Below are 7,139 nucleotides of genomic sequence, written 5' to 3' on the forward strand. Positions count from 1 at the left end.
TTTCCTAAAGTTGCTTTAATTGGACTAAAACTGGGTTAGATCCCCACTACATCTCTCCCCATCCACCCTCTGTGTTTTGACTCAAATGTTGTGCTCTGTGCAATCAAAGAAGGCTCTTAACTGTTTCAGCTCTGTTGCCTGGAGACACGCTGTTCCCTGGTGACGAGCTGCTAGCAATTTTCAAAATGCACTGCAGAGGTGTAAGTCCTGGGCTCCGAGGTCTTCCCAGGCTGTGCAAGCCCTGGAATACCCAGCGAGGCACATGGTGGGACTAAGAAGGGGAAGGATCTTGCAGGGGCATCTCTGATCCAGAAACAGTGGTTGAAGGAGGTGGTTCCATTTTGCAGATGTGTCCTCGCTGGAGGACAGACCTTGCCTGGTCATGCTGGAGGCTCTGTCAGCTTTGTGCCAGTGGATAGGGTCACACCTGAGCCTTAGGGAGACCCCAGCACATAAGAAAATTGTCCCACTCCCATAAATTTCAGGTGGAACACTGCAGCAGTTGTTTCATCTCGAGCTGTGTTGCTGACTCTGTGAGCAGCTCTTCACTTGTGGCTCCCTTTATAGCAAGGAATGACCCATGCTCTGAGATACTGAGGTGTGAGGTGGTCCTTGGAAGAGCTGACTAGAGAGTGAACCAAGGTTCAGCTGTAGTTGAGGGCTGGGTAATAGATATTGATGTTCTGCTCTGCCATACAAAGGCCATTTGCTTTTTTTGTCTCTATTTCCTTAAATCAAGAGAGAAAAGTACCTACTTATGAAGGACTTTGAAGCCCTCTGGACAACTTAGAGTACAAGTGGTATCTCTGAACTGTGAGAAAAGCATAATAAGGTCCATTTAAGGGCTGAAGAGAAAATAAAACCAAATGTTGAACAAACAGTAACTTTGTCACATTTTTTTCTGAGAGAGCAAGAGAGAAGCAGAGTGATGCTCTTAAGAGGCTTTCAGAAGAAGATGGTCTAGTCCAGCTACCAATATTGCTGGATAAAAAGAAAAATCTGTGTGACACGCCAGCAGAGGGGCATCCGGGATTCTTTCAAATTCCAGTATTAGTTGCACTGAACTTGAGAGATCGTTATTGTCAGCTATGAGAATTTACTAGTGGTGAGAGGTTACAACAAAGCTAAAAGTGTAGTAACAGAAATGAACTTATATATACACTTATCAGAGGTCTACGGTTAAACCACAGATGCACGATACAAGGACTACTTTCGTCCTTTCTGGGCCATTCCTCTGGTATAGTGTTCCCCAGACTCTCCTCACCATGCTGTTGGCTTCGGGGGTGTCCCTGGTGATGGATGGGCCCTCAGGTCTGCAGACCAGCTGATGATGGGTCCACAGCACCAGTCAAACGATGTGATGTTATCCAACAGTTACACTAAAGTTGCATGGCCTCAGTCAGTAACAGTGTGCATATCAGTAGAAAACCTAGTGCTCAGCCCTCAACAGTGCTTGGTGGATAACAGTGCGCCCATTAACAGGTCCTTCTGAGGGAAATGGCTCCACGGCAGCTACCGGGGGTGTCGCTTCTTCTTTATCTGGACTTGTCAATCTTGGGGTCGTTGGAAGGTGTACCCCCAGGCTACAGCAACCCCATAGTGTGGTGACTCCAGCCATGGTGCACCCGAGGTTGTTAACTCTTGGGGAGTATGTCAGAGCAAGCCCTTTTATGGGGCTGCACCACCCAGAGTCTTCAACTAGTCGTGCAATAAGTGACTTGCCCAGGCACTGAACCCCAATCTCCACAAGTTGTGTCTTGAGACCTGGGACAGCCTTATGTACATAGAGGTCCTGCCTGCCAAGGGATAGTGGAAAAGTAAAAAGTAAAACTGAGTGCTGGCAGACCTCCTGAAGCCGTTCAGACTCCATAGGTCTCTTTTAGCTGCCCTCTGCTCCCTTTGGCTTTGGGAAGTATTCGGAGACCCTGTTCCTATCTGCCTCCTCTGATACTTTGGAAATGAGTAAGAAAAAAACTGGCTCTGCTCCCACACCACAGCACCAGAGCTGATGTTAAGCCAGATTCTCTGGGGTTGTCCAGAATAAAACATAGAGGAGAAAATGATTTACATAGTGAGCAAAACTGTGTCTAGCCATCTGCAAGACTCAAGACCCTGAAAGAGGATGATCTCACTGGCTATGAGGACCCATTAGGCTTGTGACAAAGGTCACAGGGCAATTGGACCCCTCTGCCAGCTTCCAGAAAAGCCTCTGTTGTGCTGAAGTGCATCCCAAGGCACCATATAACCTGGAGTGCAGCGGTACTGAGACACAATAATCTGGTGGTTGGTGAGCTTGATGCAGGATCTGCTGAGGCTGCCAACATCTGTGCTGTCATGACATGGCCCAGGCGTCTTACCCTAGGCTGTAACACGCACTGGGCCATGAGTCTTTGCTGTGTCTCAGGGCAAACTCAGGTTATTAAGAAAGGAATAAATACTGACATCAGATCTTCAAAAGTCAGGAATTACGAATGTGCTCTCCAGGGTCAGACATGGGCTTTGGGACCTTGCTTTGTACAAGGAGCTGAAAATGTTTGGAAGGAAAACATCAGCAGCGAAATCATTGTTTGCCTCCCATGGCCGAAGCTGAAAAGACCCTGTCCTTCACCTCTGGCATTGCTTGGTGGGTAGGTCCCAGGTTAGCCACGGCCACCCCATCCTCACTAAAGGGTGTTTTTTCTACCATTGGAGCACCCTTCATAACTTAATAATGATGACATCACCTTTGAGGACTGGAAAGAAGTTAAAAAATATAACCCCAAACCAGTCTTACGGAGGAACTAGGTTGGCATAAAACCCACCAGGTCAAAATAGCAAGCAAGACTTTAAAGTGAATTGAGCTAGGTCTGGCCTGGAAATGGAGAAGTGGGGCTGTGGTGCACCAATATGCTTCGTAGTGTCCATCTTCTAAAATGGAGTGTGCTTTATCAATGGATACAATCCTGAAAACAGAAAAGTGAGTACAATCTTACACTGCACCTTTCCCTCCAATGTTGCAGGTCCCTCTGTCCTGCTCTGTGGAAAGTGGTTATGTGCTATAGGAAGAATGCTCTGCTTGGAAATGGGAAGATATATGTTTATTCCCTGACTTTCTATGTCACTTCACACCTCAGCTCCCTGTCTGGACATGGGTGATGATTTGCTGTTTGTAAAGTACTGAGAGACCAGAGCAATGATAGCTGTGGAAAATCTCCCCTGATCCTTAGGTGAACCTCCCCATAATAGGAAATACTGGCTAAAAGGCCCATCCTGCTTCTCCTGTTACCATATGTTGCTCTGGTTCCTTTTATATTTTCCTTTTCCTTTTAGTGTCTTTACTGACTTGAGTTTTGGCTGTGGGAAGGCTAGGATAAGAGCTTTGGGAACATCAGAGGAAGATTAGCACTGAATTATGACTGCAAGCTTGGCGCAGGCCTCTGGGATCACCCAGGATTGCTCACTCATAAGCTGTATAAACCCCAGAGTAGCATCTCCTGGGAAATTCTAGTGCTGTTTAATTTATCCTTATTGTCTTAAGTCTCACCACCATTGCATTTAAGCCTCATTTTTCTCCGTTTTTGTAAGTTTCTCCCTATTTCTCCCTATTTCTTAATGTGCTCAGGCACTCACACGCATGTGCTCCTTGATTTACTTCTACCTATATTCTCCTTGGTCTTTTACTTCTCACGTATTTATAGTCATTTATCCGATCTCCTATGGCTCCTGTTCAGTCTAGGAACATTAAGTTCCCTTAATCTCTCAATAGGTCATCCTCGCTAATCCTTTTATCAGCAGCCTTTGCAACTCAGTTGATCAATGTTTATCTCTGAGAACAAGGAGGAACCCATAAAACACTGAGTCACCAAGCCGCAAGCTTTGCCAGCACCGCCAGGCCTTCCCAGGAGACCTCATGCTCAGAGCTGAGCAGGTTGCGCATGGAGCCCTGGCTACGTTCCAGTGTCGTGGCTGAGAAAGCCCAGTTCTGAGGCCTGAAGGGATGCATGCAAGGGGCTATGTGGGAACGTGCGGGAGTACCGAGGACACCGGCTGGCTGCTCTGATTTGGCCTGCTGGGAGAAGCTGATCATGGCCCATGTGACCCTCATCAAGACCCTTGTTGAAGCCCCATCACATCTAAACTCTATAGGACAAGGTGCTCCAATGGAAGAGCTGGAAGCAGAGCTGGGCTTCCTCCCAATCACTTCTCTTCCCTCCTAATCTCGAATAACCCTCTCTTTCTTTTCTAAAGCCTGTCAATCATTCATATGCAATCCTAGAGCTCCCCATCAACCTAATTTCTGCTTCAGTGAGTTATTTATCGGGAGAAAAAGGAAGATATCTTTTTGTAAAGATGTCCAGTGGCTTCTCCAGGTCGCACTCCTTCCTCACCCATCACTCTGTCAGCAGAGTGATATATCTCCTCCGTGAGGTCCCTCTTGCTGGGAAACATCCCACTGCACCAAACCCACGTGACACTGTGGCACCAAGTCGGGCTTTGCCAGTCACTGGTTTTCCTACTCCAATACCTTCCCACACTTTTCAGTCAAACTCTTCTCTGCTGCATACTTCTGAGCTGGTTTTCCTCCTCAAAAGGTATTCATTTGTGTTCTGAGCCTGCTTCTACTCTCATTAAACTGGATAAGAGCATGGGTATGATAGAAGCCCTTTTCTCTCTGCTGTTACTTTTTTAATGAAAATTCTTTTGAAATATAATCTTTCAGATTTTACTTGCTCTTTTTTTTTTTATCTGTTGCAAAGCCAGAGACAAAATTTCTTTTGAGATCTGCCTGGGTAACATCAATGATCTTCATGACAGAATTTCTTGATCTTCTGAACACTTGAATTATCAGCTGAATTACTCTTTTCATGCAGCCCTCTGAAATGGATTTCCTTCAGGTTCCTGTCCCATTTGGTACTGAAGTACTCTTCCTGAGATGGTGTGGAATTGAGCACACTTCACCTGGGGGTCTCCAGGTGTGATCCAGGTCTACATTTGAGCTAAAATCCCCACAAACAGGGATTTACCTCATCTCACCTACCTTTAGCCAGTGAAGCTAGTGGTCCAGGCTCCCTCTAAAATCAGTGGAGGGAGGCAGGAGCCTCCAGAGCATGAATCACACCATCATAAGGGAAATAAGAGGTTTATACCAGTCCTACCTTGCTATGATACTGGTTTTCATTTTTGCTTATAGCTGATCTTTTATGACCAATGGGATGAACTGTCATCCAGCCCCTTCCTCTGGCTTTGCCGAGGAGGAAGGTGACCAGGTGCTTCCCTTTGAGACAGCCGACGTTGTATGGATCTTACAGGAGGGGAAGGTGAATTTATTTTAATAAGGTCTTGCATCGAGCTTTGCTGCATTGTTCCCATAACATCAGGACATTGCTTCCCACAATAGTTGGTGGATGCATGTATGTGCGTGTGTGTTTTGGGGAGAAATGCGTAGAGGCAAGACATGGTGATGGCCTGTCAGTCCATGATCCAAGAAAGCAATCCAATCCCTCCTTGTCATCAATTGCAGTAGAAAAAAAGCAAATAAATCTAGGTGAGCTCCTGCTGTGGCAGCTCCTGCTAGTATTTTATAGCTGGTGAGTGTGGCCCTCACTGTGGTCATAAAATACGGGAGAGTAATTTTTGGCTAAAGCCTTCTCCTGGGGTAGCAGCTCTTGATTCAGCAGGAGCTTTGCTGGAGTAAGGACAACAGTCTCAGACCCTTGCAGCAATGGGATTTACAACAGGATCTGGCTGAAAATGGGGGTACAACCATCCAAGGGCTCAGAATATATCCTCTCTATTCTACGTTTCCTGATCGAGGCTCATCCAGAAGGATACATCTTAAAATGTTTCATCAAAAAAAAAAAAAAAATCACAACCAAAAAAATTGATATGGTATAACTTGTGGCTTCCTGGAGATTTTTCCTGGGATATTTATGGCAATAATAACTTTGCCCTCCCTAAAGGGAAGCATTCTCTGAAATGAGGGCAGTGCCAAGGCTGCTGACAGTTTTAAGGTTATATTCCCAGATTTTAAAGCAGGAGAGAGCTTTGAAGTCACCACACTGACTTATTTTACCAGCAGAAATATTCACTAATTCCTCTAGTAATCAGCCAAAAAATACCACTACCACCATTTTCAAACAAACAGATGAAAAAAGGAAGTGTATTTTTTTTCTCATTTGATCTCACGCAGCTTTAATTTTAAGCTACTGGATGTTGTTATATCTTCTTCTTCCAGATTTAACAGCCCTTCAGTAGCTGTCCATGAAGAGATTTATGTGCCATAATTAACTAACCTCTCCATCTTCTGTTTGATTAAGTTGCATAGACTGAGCTCTTCAGGACCCTCAGTGGAAGGTGTCTCCTGCAGCTTCTGACCCATCTCCATCATTTTGGGCTTTCCCCTTCCCCACCCAATATTTCATCACTCTTGAAAAAATGAGACTGCTTCAGCTGAACTCCATGATTAACTCCTGCTTCTCCTTGATTAAATTGATTTAAATCACTGGAGACCTGGGTCCAGCTTCACCCTCTTTCCAAAATATTGGGTTCTCTGTTTTGCATCCCCCCGCGGTACTCTCAGCATCATGGCAAACTTCCCGCTCGCTCTCAGGGGAGCAGCATTGAGCCCCAAGCTGGCCCAAGCCCTGGTTAAATGCAGAGGGACACCCTGAGACCTTGGATGTCCCCAACATCACTGTTTCGCCCCCTCGTCCCATGTGGCACCATGCTCCATGATGACCTTTTCCCATAACGGGCTGGAGGACTGGAAAGCTACTCCTGCTTTCCATCACAGTGGCTGTAATTTAAACACAGAGGCAGTTTTATTTATTTAAACTCCTGTCCTCTCAGAGAGAGGCTTGCAGCCAGCAAACCAATTCAGCTGATTGAAGCTAATGGACTTTACTTGACATAAGTGATGAAATTATCTCCATAGTTGATTCCTGAAAGTGAATGAGCAGCCGTGTCCCAAGATTTTTACATATATATGTATGTATATGTATATATGTATGTGTATATATGTGTGTGTGAGTGCGTATTTAACTGCAGGAGACATTAAGCAATCTTTTCACCATGTATCTTCATCCAGGGCTGCCTGGTACCTGCAGAGCAGCGAACGGACGCTCTCCTGACACAGCAAAAAACTCACAGTGCAGGATTGC

The sequence above is a fragment of the Rhea pennata genome, chromosome 1, assembly GCF_028389875.1.
Source record: "Rhea pennata isolate bPtePen1 chromosome 1, bPtePen1.pri, whole genome shotgun sequence".
Lineage (NCBI taxonomy): Eukaryota > Metazoa > Chordata > Aves > Rheiformes > Rheidae > Rhea > Rhea pennata.